Genomic DNA, 17,252 nt, shown 5'->3' with positions numbered 1-17,252 from the left:
TCTAACCCCATGACCTTGTTGTGTGGTCTACCATGGCCAGAAAGATCAACAGTGCAATCAGCCACTCCTGGTAGAGAATAGATACCCTTGCTGCAAAGACTTTTGCAGTGTAAGCTGCTGCAAAGAAATAATTGATTCCCCATTGCCAAAGTGAGATCCCTGATTGCTGTACACACAAGTCAGGTAAGAGTTCCTTGCCTGGCTACCTCCTCTGGACTCTCGGTGTGAATCCACATTGTCTTTGAAGACTCAGCTTGAGAGTCACTCCCTTCATGTAGATTTCAAGACTCAATATCACTTGGTTCTCTAAATTCTAGTACCACTGACATTCTGACCCTTTATGTTGACATTTAATCACACACAGCTTCTATTTATCTTTTTAAATCTCCATGTGAGCACCAGGTATTTTTTCTAGTGTAATTGTTTAGTTTTGTATTTGCAAATATGTATGCAGTGCATACTTTGTGCTATATACTGGGCATTCAATGATTGACAAAACACATGTTTTAAAAAGTCTAGTTTCTGCTCTCAAGGAGTTTACTGTTTTATGGGAAAGAGACATTTGGTAGATCGTCAAAAGAACATGTGTAGAGTCTAGATGGCTGTAAGTGCTAGGAGAGAATACAAAACAATGACCTTATTGGGGCTTCTATAAGTCAGCCTGGAGGTGAACAGAAAATAGACAAAAGTGGATAGAAGAGCTCTTGAGGCAGAAAAAAAGAAGCTTGCACAAAGGCTCTAAAGAAGGCCAGAAAGAAAGGAGCACAGCACAGTGGTGAGAAAGATGGTACGGAAGAGTGGTAGGGGCCCAATCATGCTTGGCCATAAAGGCCATACCGAGGGCTCACTTTGATTATCCTCAATGAGATGGTAAATCATACAAGAAGCCACTGGAGGATAAGGATCATGTCAGACACACCAGCTGCTCAACTAAGCACTTGAGTTGAATGGATGAAGACATGAATGCTCTGAAGGTTTCCCGGTTTCCCTGGGTGTCCTGCAGCCCACAGGGCTCCCTGGCTGCTGTATCCCATTACAACTGCACAGCTAGGCAGGAAGTGATTTTTTTCACTCTGGATCACAAACATATTGATGAATAAATCTAGTGTGAACTCATCCCTACTTCTCAGGAGAGGAAACTAGAATTCAGAAACTAGCATCTACCAAATTTAGTCCCCACTACACACCACTACTTTTCGGTAGTTTCAGGTGTTGGAGCTGGGGTCATCTGAGTGTGTGCTCAACCCATGCAAAGTGGCTGCTGATAACATGCACTTTTTTGTGGCCCTTTGGGGGATCTTTGTGTTGAGCAGTAGATGCTAGAACATATGAGTGATAAGATCAGCCTCAGAAAAGTCAGGAGATGACAACTCCTGCCACTACCAAGACATAACCCACCTGTGTGTTTTGGACAAGAAACACTACCGTGCTGGGATTGTACCTCTGTGGCCGGATCTGCAGGGGTGGTGCCACCTTGCCAGTTCAGGTAATGTTTTCTCTTATACTCACAATGCAAGTCCTGGTCTAAGGCCCCAGTAGTAAGATGGTAAATCTGACCCATAGTTACTGGGTATGAATACAGACTTTCCTATGACGAGTTACCACCTCAAATTTTATCTGCCCCGAGAGGGTTACTCAGTCAGGTCCACCTGCAGGACTCCCAGCTGCCTAGTGCTGCAGGAGTGAGGGCACCTAGAGGTCAACTCCAAGGTCATGGTCTGCGCTTTGGCTCCTTCTTCACTTTATCGTTTCTAAATTAATCTGGTGTGAAACCCCAGGATCCATACTGCTGCATGAGGCATGTGAGACACTGAGGGTAGCTTTCCTTGTGCTGCTCTGTGGCTCACGTGGGATAGGAAATAGTGTAAATTTTCATAATTGCTTTCTCATCTCTGTTCAAGGTACGACTAGGACAGTTACACAAAATGTTTTCATATCCCATAGAGTTCCTGGATCCTTAGGCTAAATGTACATACAGGAGGTTAAAACTTCAAGTTTGTTTATGCTTAACTTTTCAAAGGTTATCCTGATCTCCTGGCAAAGAAAAATAAGCTTAACTTGATTCGGCTAAATAGAGGTGTCTGGGTGCAGAGAATTCTATTTCTATCTGAATAAACATCCTCTATCCTCAGAACTGCACAAACTAGAATACATACCCTTATACACATCAGCACAATGTTATGAAACATGCATAATTTCCACATACTTCCTTATATTCACATACAGATAATATATACTCAGAGAGTACTCACAGCATCTATAGAGCGCACACAGACACTGCTAATTCTGGAAAAGAGAAGGTGTGCAAGGTAACAGATAACATGTTCACTCACATAGCTAAATCTAGATAATTCAAGCAAAAGGTATTTTTTAAAACAGTATAAATTATCTGATTGGCTGATCCAGTACAGAACTGAATTCTTCATTCCATTTTTATAACGTTTGACTTTCCTTTGGCTTTGTTGACAACACTGTTATTCACACAGGGTACACACAGAGATGGTGTATGAATTATGGGGTGAGTGGTGGCCACACGTGAAACACACACAGCCTGTCTGTGCACGTGCCCTTGTGGTCTAAATCTTGAGGCTATTTACCATCACATAAGAAGCTAAACCTCTTATACTTTTCTGACCATCCAAGAGACAGCAATTACCCCAGATTATCAGAGCGACAATGACATGTCATGTAAAGAGAGACACTGAGCCAACTCCACATCCCAAAGACTGGCATATTCAAGTACACTCAGGACATTAATAGCAATTTACGTGCCATCACTGAGACAAAGCCACAAAGGCTCCGTTGGCAGCCTCTTATTTGGAAGCCTATTATTTGTGGGAGTTACAGGCTATAATCACAACAGAAACTTTCAAAACCCTTATCTTCCGTGACGCACCAAATCTATTTCAGAGGCATAATTGCTATGTCACTGGAGAGTTTGCTGCTTAATGCACTCAAATGCCATTTAGTGTTTGCAGGGTCATTACAGCTAACAGAAGGGTGGGGGAGATTTGGTGGGAAGCTAGGTGGGGGATACAGACAGAAGATGTTGAGGGGGATGTGCTAGAATGGGGTGCTAGCCTGCATCGTGCCTCATTTGCTGATGGGAGGATATTGTTGTTTGAAAATTCTATTTACAGACAAAAAGAGAGCAAGAGCTTGAAAACAATTTATATACTCAAAAATGCTGCATTCATTGGTAAACACACTAGAGATGTCAGTGGATACTAGGGGATGGCTTCTTTTATTCTGGAACTCTCACCCAAGTTTGAGAATGTTTGATTTTAAAAATGTTGATGTTTTTCCCTTTTAAATAGTTCTAAAAATCTCCCCACTGGAAATCTTCCAGCTATATTAAGGGCTGAAAGTCTGACTGGGCATTTCTGTACATGTACTGCTATAGAATGAGAAAGGACAAGCAGATAAGGGGAAATGTGAGAGTTCAGTAGCCTAGAAGGGTATGCTACTTACACATGGTAAAAGGAGACACAAGGAGACAGACAGAGCTTTTGAAATAAGAAAAAAACACCTAGTCACTCAAAGGACCATTTCTTTGACTCCAGTTTAGCTAGGATCATAAGAAAGCTTTTAAAGTACCTGAAGCTTTTATTTCTTCAATATGGCTATCAATTAGCCAAGGATAAGCTACTTAGCTTAATAGGAGACATAGAGTAAATCTTCAAAGAAATTTTTAACTGACCAATGCATCTGGAGGCTCTTTTAGATAATCTTTAGTTTCTATTTTATAACTGAGGTTTTTTTTATAGACCAGAAATACAGAAAATGCCAAGCCAATTGAGATTGCAGGGTAATTTTTTTTTCTTTTCAGAAAAATGACTACCACTAACACTAATAGTCCTGCTTTCCCTCCGGAGAAGAACTTTCCAAAGAAACATGATGAGAGTTAGGGTCTTATTCTGAGTCCTCCTTTGAAAACCGACTTTTCTATTTTCTAAACGTTCACCAAAATCATAAGGATTAATATCCTTATTGTGTAAGAGTTCTTGGAAATTAAGAAGAAAAAGATGAACATTTCAAGAATATATATAAAAGGCCAATAAACATGCAAAATGTACAACCTCATTAGTAACCAAAGTGATACAAATTAAAATAAAATAATTCACAAAGATAAAAAACTGTGAAGATATCATTATTGAGGATGTGGGGAAATGGGAATTATCATAAATTGCTAGCGGGAACCATAAATTAATAGAACTTTCTAGAAGAGTTTATAATACATCACAAAGACCTGAGACTTGTTCATATCCTTTGATCTAGCAATTGTATTTCTAGGAACTTACCCAAGGAAATAATAAAAATATGCACAGCATTTTCTGTGTTATGAAATTTACCAGCGTCATTAATAATAGTAAAAAAAAATTATGCACTTGCCCTCTATCAGGTTCCAACTGCAGTTATTTAAAGTCATGTTTGAGAAGAATGTTTAATAATATGGAAAATATTCATAATGTATTTTTAGCAAAATAAGTAGGTAATGCAATGATATGTAACTTTTCTACACACACACCAAAAACATGCACTTATACACAAAATGCTCAAAGGCTAGAGCAAAAAAAATTAGCAGTAGTTTTCTGCTGTGTGATTTTTTTCTACATTTTCCAAATTTTCTATAGTAAATATTAATTTGTAATGAAGGACAAAGTAGATACAAGATTTAAATAAAGCACAGGAGGAAAGTCCACTTCTCATTTAGGTCTTTGGTCCGTGAGGCGTCCTCTAGATTCACTGGAGAAGGGAAGACAGTGTGGCTTGGATAGAAGGACGTCAGCAAGTGAGTTCAGAACACTCTTGAAAATGAAGCAGTAACCTATAAAAGCTTTTAGTTGTTTTCCCCTTTTCAAGAAAAACAGGGCCAACTGAAGTAGGCTCAACACAGAATGAGCTTAGACACAATGGTAACTGTTGGAGAACAAGCACAGGCGTCCTCTCTGTTTTCTCTGCCTTTATGCCCAGCACAGTAATACAGAGTAAGAAAATGAGTGAGGGGAGGGATGTGCCATGGGTTCGGCTCCAGGCCACAGAGATGACACCTGCTCCACAGAACAGGAGGAGACGAGAAAAACCTGCAACACCTGGTCTCTGAATAAATATCCATAAGAGAGTTGTAACATGAACTGGTGACCATTACAGTGTACAAAGGTGAAGGTAAAACTTGGATACCAAGATATGGCAAATAGAAAAGGACAAAGAACAAAAAAGTTATTTTGTTTTTGAGAGAGATGCTTTGGAAAAAATAAAAACAAAAATTATGTTTGTGGGGGTTATAGGTGAGCAGAAACTCCGACTACAACAATCTGCTTGCTGGTGAAAAGCTATTCCTCCAAAACTAAAACAAAAACCTGACCACCACCAACAAAACCCTCATCTATAAGAAGTTCAACGAGGCTCATTTCAGAAAGTGTTCATTCAGTATCTACTATGTACCAGGCTTGAGTGAAGGGGTACGATATGAAACTACGATTCTTTCGTTCAAAAATCTGTGGTCTAGGTGAATACAGATGAGGATCAGGAAGGCACTCCGAGGGCAACTGCAGAGTACTATGTAGCACTAGGAGGTACTTCCCGATGATAGGCTGGAGCAAAGTCAGGCAAGATGAGCAGGATCTTAGGGTTTTCAGCTACCATACAAGGGATGATCGAAAACTGGCGAACTTTTTAAAAATTACAGTAAAAGATACATTGTCAAGAATGGTGGGAGAAGTGTGTTCAAAGTGAAAAAACATATTGTGAGAGAAATTAATGGCAATGTGTCTTTCACTATAATATATTTTAAAAATCCAAACACTGTATATTTTGATCACTTCTAGCTGATAAAAGGTTGGTTGATAAGGCAATTTCTGTCAAATAAAAACATTACGGTGTTCTCTCATCTACCTTATTCACTGGATCTGGCACTGTGAGACTTCTGGCTTTCCCCTAAGGTTGAAAAGACCATGAAGTGTACATGTTTTGAATCAGTTCAGGACACAGAGGCAGCCACAGTCGTGCATCTTCTAGAACTGCTCAGAAAGTGGCAAGAATGGTAGGATAAGAAAGTGTATTTGAAGCGAGTGGAGGTATTTTGAAGGGGATTAGTGGAATATGCTTTTTTTTTTTTTTGGTACTGGGGATCGAACTTGGGACCTTGTGCTTGTGAGGCAGGCAGAGGAACCACTGAGCTAAATCCCCGGCCCCTGTAATATGTTTTTTACCATAATACATTTTTTTAAAGAATTTAAACATTCACTGTAGTTTGTGAACATATCTTGTAGGTTCTGGGCTGTGAATTCTATGGCTGGAGAATTTTAACCCCAAGGACTGCAAATAGGAAAGGACAATCATAATAGGACAAGAGAGGAAGAGAGCTGACACTTGTATCACCAGCTACTTCAGGACCCTCTGGGCTGGAGGAGAAGTGAAAGAAAAGTACTAGATCAAGCATCTGATACTTTTCAAAAGTAAATATCATTACATGAAAAAAAGAACGAAAATGGACATCCTGCAGGTCCATTCTACTAAGTTCCAAAAAAATTTATTTTTGGTATTGTGCTCTAATACCTGGTTCCCCTACCACCTTGCCTAATCAAATTTTATTTGCTTATATTAAAAAAGTCCTAATTATTTTAATAAACTTGAATTAAGTTAATGCACATAAAGTACCTAGTACATAAGTCAATAAATGTTTACTATTAATATAATTATTAAATGTCATTTAGCCTATTAATTTTCTATCCTTGCTTTCAAATTGTTCCTAAATTTACTGCTTTATATGATTTATTTTATTACTATTCAATCTATTTTTTTAATCTTTGCTACTTTTTTTTTTTTAATTGTACTGGGGATTGAACTTGGGACCTTGTGCTTTCGAGGCAGGCAGCAGAACCACTGAGCTAAATCCCCGGCCCTACTTTTTTAACCTTTGTAAGTATCTTCTTAGGCGATGGTAGTATTTATTCAAGTGCTCCTCTTAGGTTATTTTATGTTTTTACTATTCTATTTAGTACTTGTGTAACTTAACTGCTTTCAACGTTCATTTTATCATTTCACATGCAATTTTATCCCTCTGTCAGTTTTATTCTTTCATTTGCTTTCTTCATATTTCTGTTTTTCTTATTACTTGGCATCTCTTAATTTTTAAATCTTGTCATTTATTTTTTTCTATTTAATTTTTCTAACATTGTTCATGTCGCATGATCTTTGCACTCCATCACATTTATTCTTTTATAAATCACAAATTTAATGTCACAAAGAGCAGAGACAGCCCTGTGGAGATTCTGGGCTCAGTAAAGCCAGGGTGGCTCCTCCCTGCCCTTTGGGTGGGTCTTGAAGAGACTGCTACTTCTGTAGCTGTCAGTTCAGTTCATTCAGTGAGGGGTCCTCCAACTTTTAAAAACCACTATTTAACGTGTAATCTATTAATTTCACAGGCAAAAATGTTCTCTTTCTTTTATTTTAGTTACTAGGCAACGTAACAGATGCTCATAGGGTTCTCGCCAACTTCCTTCACTTAGTGTCAGGCTCAAGGCCCCATCTGGATAAGGGAGATGACAGAGGCACTGGGCTTTGGCTGACCCATGTCCACACCCTGGCTCTCTCGCTCACTGGCTATTTTATCTTGGGTAAACTATTTCACCTGTCTATGCCCTGAGCTTCTCATCCATAAAACAGCATTGACAATGTTTATATAGGCAGACTCTAGTAACTCAATAGATTAGAAGTTAGTCTGTTAGTATGGAGACATTGGTGGAGACTCAAATTAGCCCTGGAACTTTAAACTTGTAATGAGTATTATGATCCCTTGAGCCTCTAGGAAAGGCACCAAGTCCTCAGTACTTGTGCCAGGTCTCCCAGAACCTTGGGATCTGGTGAGAGAAGAACCTGAGGCTTCTTGTATCAGAGCATCCTATGGGTCCTCCTAGGCTAAGGTTGGCTGGGGATGGGCTCCCAGGACAGGTCCCTGCCATAAGGAAATGTAGGGCAGTCTTAGGCAGGTTATGACTTTGAAGAAATAAAAAGTCTGTGTAAGTTTAGGAAGGCAATGGAAAAATGTACTGGACTAAGCTAGAGGACCCTAGAAAAGAAAGGAGAGACATGGCCAAAGAAAAAAAGAAGAGAGATGTAATATTTTACAATTAAGGCAATCACTCTGTAATTTAATTTTTAAATGTGGTGAGTTTCTACTTTTACATAGTTCAAAAGCTTTTATGAAAACTAGATACAAGTTCCTTTAAAAGCAAGCATGCCACATCAGTATCCAAAGCAAGTATAAACCATTTTATTCTACTTAAAGTGGTCTTTAAAACAGTATGAAGTGCAAGAGGCAAATTAAGAGTCAGGAGTGCAGGGGAAGCTCAGACCACCTAGATACGACCAGACTATTCTGTGGACAGCTCCGGGCTTGGTTCTTCTTTCTGTTCCTCCTTTTTTGGGGGAAGTAGTTGTTTTTGGCAACTATGTTAAAGGGATGAATATGAGAAAAAAAGGGTAGTAAACTTAAACGTGAATAATGCATTTGTTAAAACTCCAAGAATGTATACTTATGATTTGTACATTTGTGCAAAATTTTGCTTCAGAATTTAAAAAACTCCTACAAATAAATATTAAGCCCCAGCTAAAAATACACATGGCATTGGTATTAATTTAAGGGAAATATACTATTACTTGTAGTCTACTTTGAAATGCATGGAAACAAAACAAACCAAAGCAAGATGGATTGATGGATGGATGGATATAAGGATGGATGGGTACAAATTTATATGCACTAGTTTCACAAACTTTCTTATATGTTTGCAAAATTTCAATATAAAAATAAAATTTCAAAATAAAATTTTGGAAAATTCAAGACAGGTGGTACCCTTAATGCAAAGAAAATAAAGTTAATTTCTTCTCTTAGGGAAGCCCTAGGCAGAATTTAAAGACTTTATGTACCAGAGCAGAGTGTTTCAAACTTAATGTGCTTAGAAATTACCAGGAGGATCTGGTTAAGTTGCAGAATTTGATTTAATAGGTCTGGGTGGGTCCTGAGATGGAGAATCACAAGGTTGCAGGAGATACTGTGCATTACAGCCCACACTGAATGGACTAGCGGGGCTGGGGGGATGGACAACCACACAGAGGCTGCCTGGAAAGAACTGGGTCCTCCAGGAGACATAAAACTGAGCCTGGACCTCACCTAGGACCCAAAGGTTTAGACTTAAAGAAAGGAAAGGTTCAAAATGAACTAAGAGGTTTGTCTGTTTAGGCTTGAACAATTATGATGAAGTGAATCAGGAGCTGAAATAGTTGAATACAACTGTAAATATGAGCCACAGTAAATGCAGAGAATTCTGTATTTATGCTTTAAATCTTCCTCCATATTACTTCACTGCTTAAAGCATATTATGATAATCTGAGTTAATTTCTTAAACACAGTTAATTTTTAACGAAGAGTTCGATTTATTTTAAGAAGGATTTATTTAGGTAGAAACATGTTTTTCTTTGTTTATGTTAGGACATCATTGTGTTTTACAGCATGTCATACTTCTAACTCAAGTGTGCCGCTTTTGGTGACTACCAAAAGACTAGTAGGACATCTGGAACTTCACTGTCGAGTGTGGCAGCCACTAGCCATGTGTGACTATTTAAATTTAAATTAATTACATAATGATCACATTCCTTGAGGGGAGTTGGTACTTGTACAAAACATGGACTGTGAACATGTACTAATAAAATAAAGATTGAAAAAAATTAAATAATTAAAATTAGATACAATTAAAAATCCATTTTCTTAGTCACACGAGTCATATTTTAAGTACTCATTAGCCATGTGTTGCTAATGATTAATTTACTGGACAGGGCAGGGCTACAATGGACCATTCTTATCAGTATGAAAAAAGTTAAACTGCATGTTTCTAGAAAGAAAGACTAGCTTTTGCTATAGTCACTTGCAAAATTTATACTAGAATAGCAAATATCAATCATGGTGATAAGCAATTAATATTTTAGTTGCTAGAAATATAATTATATATGCATACATATCATATACATGTAAATGCTTCTTATAATGGCCATTTTCAAAATTGTTTAAAAATAATATATCGAGTGGATTATGCTGGGTAATCAGAGAACCAGGTCACTGAGCCATATAACTTCCAGCCCTTTTAGTTTTCTGTGACTTTATGGAGTGGAGAGTCATGTCTTATTAATGTCTGTATTCTGGGTGTGGACTATTAGAAGATTCTCAACAAACATTTGTTGAATAAAACATTTATTCATATATTTACCCATTCTGTCAAACTGTAGCATATTTAGATATTTAGAGATCTAAATATTTAATATTTAGAAATGTGGAAAAGAACTTCTCTAAACTCTAAAAGAGCCAGAGTTGAATATAGGTTTTTAAATATTTTCCACTTTCACAATAACAGTGGGGATTTCCTAAGAAAGAAGTCTAATATTCTACCTAAAATCAAGTTCGTTTAAGAGCATAGATGAACTTTCTAGAAGGTAAGAAGGGGCAAGGCTAGACTTAGCAAGAAGACCACCTTCAGAATTCAATGCTGTTTCCCATAATTTAATTCTGCTTATTTAATTTTCTTCATATTTACTGAAATATAGAGCTGTCCTGCCACTTTCAGAAGCAACAATGAAAACAACGTGCCATTTTGAGGTTGTGATTTTTCTTTGTGGAGCAGATGGCTGGACCAACCCGAGTCTGGAACAACTACCCAGGTCCTAGCCAGAGGACAGCAGGTCTATGGGGCCAATGGTGGGCCCAGCTGGGCAGAATGCCACGAACACCAATTCCAATGAAAACATCATGGAGCACACTGTCATCTCACAGACAGGAATCCTCCCAACAACACAACTTTCCCTTCTATTTATGGCTTGGAAGTATTTTTCTTCCCCTTGAATCTTCTTAGGGATGGAAAAATAATCATTGTTCAAGAGTGAACATGACATTTGTTATGGTTTGGATCAAGAATGTTCCCCCAAAGGCTCATGTGTTCAGAACTGAAGCTTTTGGAAGGTGCCTGGATATGAGGGTGTGATCCGTTGATAATTTCATAGCTGAACAGGGAGCAGAAAGATGAGGAATGAGGTGAAATGAGAGGATGAGAAACTGGAAGGGTATATTTTGTCTCTGGCTCATCCCATCTCTCCCTGCTTCCTGGCTTCCATGAAATGAGCTGTCTTCCTTTGCTACACGTGTGTGGCATGAGTTTTCTGCCTCATCAAAGGCCAAAAATCAATGGTACCAGGTTAACCTTGGGCTGAAACCAGGAGCCACCTTTCCTCTTTGAACTGTTCTTCTCAGATATTTTGTCACAGTGATGAAAAGCCAGTGCAGCTTTAGAAGAGGGCTTCTACAATACCAGCTCAATTGTCAGTCCAGGAAATTGAGTCCTTTTGAGGGGAACTGCCTTGTTCATAGTAACATGGTGGAAGTGGAAGGTACACACATACACGTATACATGTACACACACAGAAGGAGTGATCATATTACTAGGTTTTGGACAGAATCCACTGTAATCCTATGAAGAGATAAGAAGTCTTCGGAAAAGGATGCAAATTATTGAATAATTGAGTCCATGGTGTGTCTGTCTGGGGGTGGTACCCTATTTGAACCATTACTGAATGATCCTGAATTCCTTTTTTGCTTTGCAGTTTAATTTCAAATTCCCTCCTAGAGTACAGAATTGGTTGGCTCACTGGTCATGATCTTCTGAGAACAAGAAATCTAATCTGAGACAAAGTTTTAAATGAATCTGAAAGGGAAAATACATCTGACCACATTAGGGTTTTGTATTAATGCAGGTATAGGGTTTCTGTGCTTTGACATGGGTATAACATGAGGTAGCCTCATTCCCCAAGATCAAAACTGGTCAGTTTATTGCATGACTACATGAATGACTGAATGGGTGAATGAATGAAGAAATGAGTGAGCCGCTGAATAATTTTACTTCATGTTTTTCCTTTAAGAGCTTTTACTTGGTAGTTGCGGGCAGAAAGATTGCATGTGAAATTATAATACTGGGAACTTTTTGTTTCAACTGCTATAGGCTAAAAAAGTGCTTTTCTGGTCTGAGATGTAGGAGTTGATACGGTGTTAAGTTTTAAAACTGGTGTAAGAAGCAAAACTTCTGTCCTGAAAGAAAGCTGGGCTGTGAGGCTCTTCTATTTCCCTGCTGCCTTTGAACCTTTTGGTATTTGGTCCATGGTTCAGTTCGCTCCATTCATCTTAATCCCTTCACCCTTCCAGCCTGAGGCTCTTCCATGGTGCCTGGTCAAAGCACCAGAAAGTACGCAAAGGCGACCAACCAGAAAGCACATCTGGGTACAATGCAATCCCTTCAAAATTCAGGCTCAGTTTCTTAAAGTAGAAGAATTAAAATTTAGAATAATTAAATGAGTTCTTAAAGATTTGCATATGAATTTTAATTATTGCCCTCACATCCTAGTGCTACAATTTCACATGTGACAACATCTTCTTAATACATACTTTAAGTGGAAGGAGGTCTCTCAGAGGTAGTTCAGAAGGAATTAACAACATGGCATGGGACCAAGTGTTTCTAAGTAACCTTTGTGATATTCCAATGCCTGAAATGTGTTCTCTTAAATTGGTGGAATTTTGGCCTAATTTCTATTCTATTCGTTTCCTACTTTATTTGCTTGGTAAATATTCTTTTCTCATCCCTTTGCCTAACAAGTGAACAAAGAAAAACAAAACAAAAATGCCTATATTATGGTTTATACAGATAAAGCTTCATTTCTATTTTCCACTACTATTATTATCACAAAGCTAAATTAACGAGATTTTCCTGTCAGAAATGGATATGAATATTATGTTGCCTTCATACAGATAACACTAACATTTTACTTCCATGTTCACCAAAACTTTTGAATAAGCAAAATCTGCAAGGGTATCTATGTTCAAGACCAGCTGGCGCACATTCATTTCCTTAATTCACATTTTAAAACAATTTACAATAGACAATTTACCCTAAAGGGTAATGCTTTCTGCTATTACAAATCAAAAAAGTTCCAAAGAAAAAGTTAATGGAGCGAGAGCTTCTCTTCTTCATTTAGATTTTAAAAATACAATTTAAGAGAGGGCCAGAAAGGTAATGTGGTGTCCCTGGAGGTAAGGGTGAAAATCAATGGCCATGCCTGTAGAAGTCTACAACTGACAAAGACTTCTGAGTGTGTTCAATTTCACACTGAAGCAACCACATAGAGAGGTAAAATGAAAAAAGAGCCACAAGAAGAATCTAAGTTTCTAAATTTCCAATTGTTTCCACTTTCCACCAGGCTGTCCTAGGACACTCTGGTCCCATGGGTAGGAAGGAAGGAGGGCAATGAGAACCCACTAGGTTCAGTGGCCATCCCAGAAACAGGCACTCTTTTACGGAGATTCTTCTATGATAGAACGATGGGGATCTTTTAGGACAGAATGGAATTAAAGAGATGAATCTTTCAATTAAAATCACTACTACATGACTGCATATATTTAATGCTGATTTGAATTTCATTGTCGGAGAAAATGCAATGGCCATCAAGTTTATGAAGCTTTTTCTAAAAAGGAAGATTTAAGAACATTTTTTGGATTTAAAAGACAGCACATGCATGGGTAAGGGAAGCATTTAAAATAATAGGTATTACTAGAAATCTTACTGCTGATACACAAGATATGTGTAATGGTCATTAAAATACATTTTTAATTCAGTATAATCTTTTCTTCACCCATTTGCTCTATTTATCAAATAAACATATCATAAGAAACAAATATATAGATTATTGGACCAAACACATTTGCAGGAGTAAGACACAGAAATAAGTGAGTATGTTCAGTGCACTTATGTATAATATAAAGAGGGGAGGGGAGGGAAGGGGAGGGAAGGGAAAAGGGCTAAGAAGAAGAAAGATATCAAGGAGAAGCAAGTGATTTTGATGTGGAATGGGATGGAGAAGGCAGTGAGGGAATTAAAGGACATTTGCGTGGGTACCATGTGTAAGTGAATGTTGGGGAAAAGCTTAAGTGTGTAATCAGGTAAAGGTGGAAGACATCCAGAGTTTACTCGGATGATGAAAGGATGAAGGAATCAAAGGTAGGCTAGGGTCAGACTATGGAAGACCCTGAATGTTGGATTTCAGGATTTGAGCTTGCTCAGGTAGGTGATAAAGACCACAGATGATTTCTGAGCAAGGAATGATAAAATTTAGGAGGCATGTGCAGGAGAGAGGAGGAACTGAAGACAGCAATAGTGATGAGGAAGTAGTTGCAGAAGTCTAGTTAATGAACTATTTCTAGAACTAGGATCATGGCAGGGGGAATGGAAAGAAAGACAGGGATAGTTGTGTGACCTTTAAGTATGTCTGACTGACAGAGAAGGGGAACGCTCTCCCTAGATTACTTAGAACCACTCTTAACCTGCTAAGTGTTGCCTGTTGTCATAAGGGAACACTGAGTAGTGAAGGAGGTATAATTTAGCTCTCAAAGTGGCTAGGGAAGGGGGTCTTTAGGCCTTGCAGAACTCTCTATCCACCTTAAAAGCATGCCTTTCCATCAGAAGAGGAAAAACAGTGACAACTGTGTCCTACCCTATCCTCACTGGAACTACCTACTGTGAAAGCTGCTTACACAAGAGGAGAAAAAAGGTCAAATTAGAAAGTTATCACTCACAACATTTCATACTGCATTCATGTGGAACAGTTTATGCTTTGCCAAGCCCTTTCCTACTTATTTTCTCACTTTTCCTAAAGCAGCCCTTGAGGTATTAAGGATGAGAACTATGGGCCAGCTTTTGAGAAGAGAGATTTGATACCTGAACAGGAGTTCCCAGGACCAGCATTTCCTGGCTCACCTGATGAGACGCCTAGCACACACCTTGCGATCCTCTTGCTATTGTGCTCAGTTAAAGGCAAGTGGTCTGCACTTTATAGAGCTTAAAACAGACACTAGTTGGATAAGATAGGGATGCTGCAGAAAATCAGCCAAGGAGTGGATAAAGGCTGCCCAGAAAATGTCCTCCACCACACAAAACAAAATCCAGAGCCCAGCTGGGAATTCCATTGCTGCTTTGGGTTTGGGGACTGTTTATTTTTATTTCTTGGCTCAAACCTTTCATTCCTGTCCTTGTCTCTTACCTCCCCTCCCTTTCCCTCTTCCCCCCACCCTCTGTCCTGGCAGCCCCAGCCCTATTCCCCATATGTACCACCCAGCATTTAACACCACTATCTAAAAAAATCTCTCTCAGTAGAAGCTTAGTCTCCTGCAGGTGGCACACTGTAAAACTGATACCAAAGGAACAGATATCGTGGCCAGCCTTTGATTCATTTAGTCTGTATGTTAAAGACCCAGAAAGAAAATAACCACAATTCACAGGGCAAAAAAACCAAACTAATACAAAGTAAGAGATTCTTTCAAGTGGCATTCGCAAGCCCGGTTTTTGTGGTGGGCTTATGTATTCAGACATAATTGTCTACACGTTTGGTTACCCTGCTTCAGAAATGACTTCCAACCCACCCGATGACGTCAGAAGGGTCAGTTCAGAGCCTCCAGAGTCTGAGTGCTGCTCTCTCCTGTGAGGCTCAGTTAGGAAAGAAAGATGACAAAGAGCAGAAGCGTCAGACCCATTTCCTTTTGGACTTTCTTCAGTTATTTTCCCTATGCCTGTATTCTAGTGCTCACTTGCTTGCGTTTTACTTATGTATTCACACAACAAAGCTTCCTCTGGAAAAGTCTGCTTTATATTCCAAAAGACTTAGGAAATGAATAAATGCACATGTGCTTAATGCCACACCCCAGAACGACTGCAGTCCTCTGGTATCCATTTTAAGAATATACTTCTGCACCAAGGTATCTTGTGTTCTTCTAAGCAGGCGTCCTGGCAAGCCAGCTGTTGATGTGGTAATAACAATTAGCACTGTCAGGGTAAGCACAAGATGGGAAGAATTCCCTTGTTCTGTAAATCCTTTGTAGAAGGTGACAAGATTGCCAAAGTATGTTTAATAGGGCTGACTCTATGATGTACCTTTCCTTCTCATTGAAGGACTTGACAAATACTATAGAAACTCAGAAGCAATTCTGCCTGAAGAAAGTAGGATATAAAGAATTCCTTCCATGGCTTTCACCTTTCTCTCTCGGAGAGCAACCGCCTTGTTGGGGTCCATGGTGAACCCTGTCTCTGGAAAACCAAGGATATTTATAAGCGGCCTTAAAAGTCATCAAGACAATTGCACCCTGGTGACTGACTCCTTTCTACAACGTCCTCACCAAGTCATTAGCCAAACCGTGTTTGAACTGTCTAACGATGGAGAGTTCTTGACTTAGGGCAGCTAGTTCCCTTTCTGGAGAGAAGAACTCTGTAAGAATGGTCCATCAAAAGTTAAAGTGACATCCTTTCTGCTCTGTGATCAGGTCCTACCTCGTGTTTAGATCATTGCTGATGAATCTATTCCCTCTGTCAGATGGCAGCTTGTCTAAAACTATTATGTACCACCTATATCTTCTCATTTAGTAGTTCTAAAATTTTTCAACCAACCATTCCTCATCTGATGAAATAGTTGGTGCTCTCTTGACTCCTTCCAGACTAGCCATGATCAGGCATGATTTGAGTGATGCAGAGTTGAAAGGGTCATCCCTTCCTTCATGTGGACATTATACCTCAATTAGTACAAGCCATGGGTACATTAATAAATCATCCCTACCTTGCCTTCTTTCTATCCCTAATTTACTTTGCTCATAATATTTACAAAAACAATAAAGATGATCTTTATCAACCAACCACAGCTTTCTTTGTTAGTTTTGAGCCAACAGCTCTCCTGGAGCCTCTTGTGACCTTTACACACACAGGAAATCACTCCTGATCTAAAGAACAGCCTCCTTTTCCAGGCTGCCCTCTTGTCCCAGCTTGCTGTCACCACTGCTGAGATAGCAGACGATTGATCTGAGAAATCAAGTTGGATTGCTGTCCCAAATCTACACTCGGGTCTCCTTGTGTCTGTCTGATCGATTTCACTCTGTGCGACATAGCTTGTCGCTATGAATTTTCATGCTAGTCAGGAGCCGCCAGCGCACCCAAGAACAAGTGGGAGATGGTCTGCAGCCCTCCCCATCCCTTCCACATACCCAGCTTCTGTGTCAAAAGTTTTTTCAAATCATCTATTGCCAGATTGGCAAAAAGGTTTGTTTGCTCATTTCCTTTCTCTTCCTTTCCTTTCCTTTCCTTTCCTCTTCCTTCCTTCCTTCCTTCCTTCCTTCCTTCCTTCTT

At 39.1% G+C, this 17,252-nt stretch overlaps 1 protein-coding gene across 6 annotated transcripts in view; it reads right to left on the bottom strand.

The window, feature by feature from the left end:
* The window catches only part of Pbx1 (PBX homeobox 1), a 307,106-nt gene that overhangs the window by 42,779 nt on the left and 247,075 nt on the right, over nt 1-17,252 (bottom strand). The window lies entirely within an intron of this gene.

This window comes from Heterocephalus glaber, unplaced genomic scaffold (assembly GCF_053883595.1).
Source record: "Heterocephalus glaber isolate CG9 unplaced genomic scaffold, H.glaber_assembly_v1.0 deba00000738, whole genome shotgun sequence".
NCBI lineage: Eukaryota > Metazoa > Chordata > Mammalia > Rodentia > Bathyergidae > Heterocephalus > Heterocephalus glaber.
The sequence above is the reverse complement of the archived record's forward strand: the minus strand, read 5'-3'. Positions and strand labels throughout refer to the sequence as shown.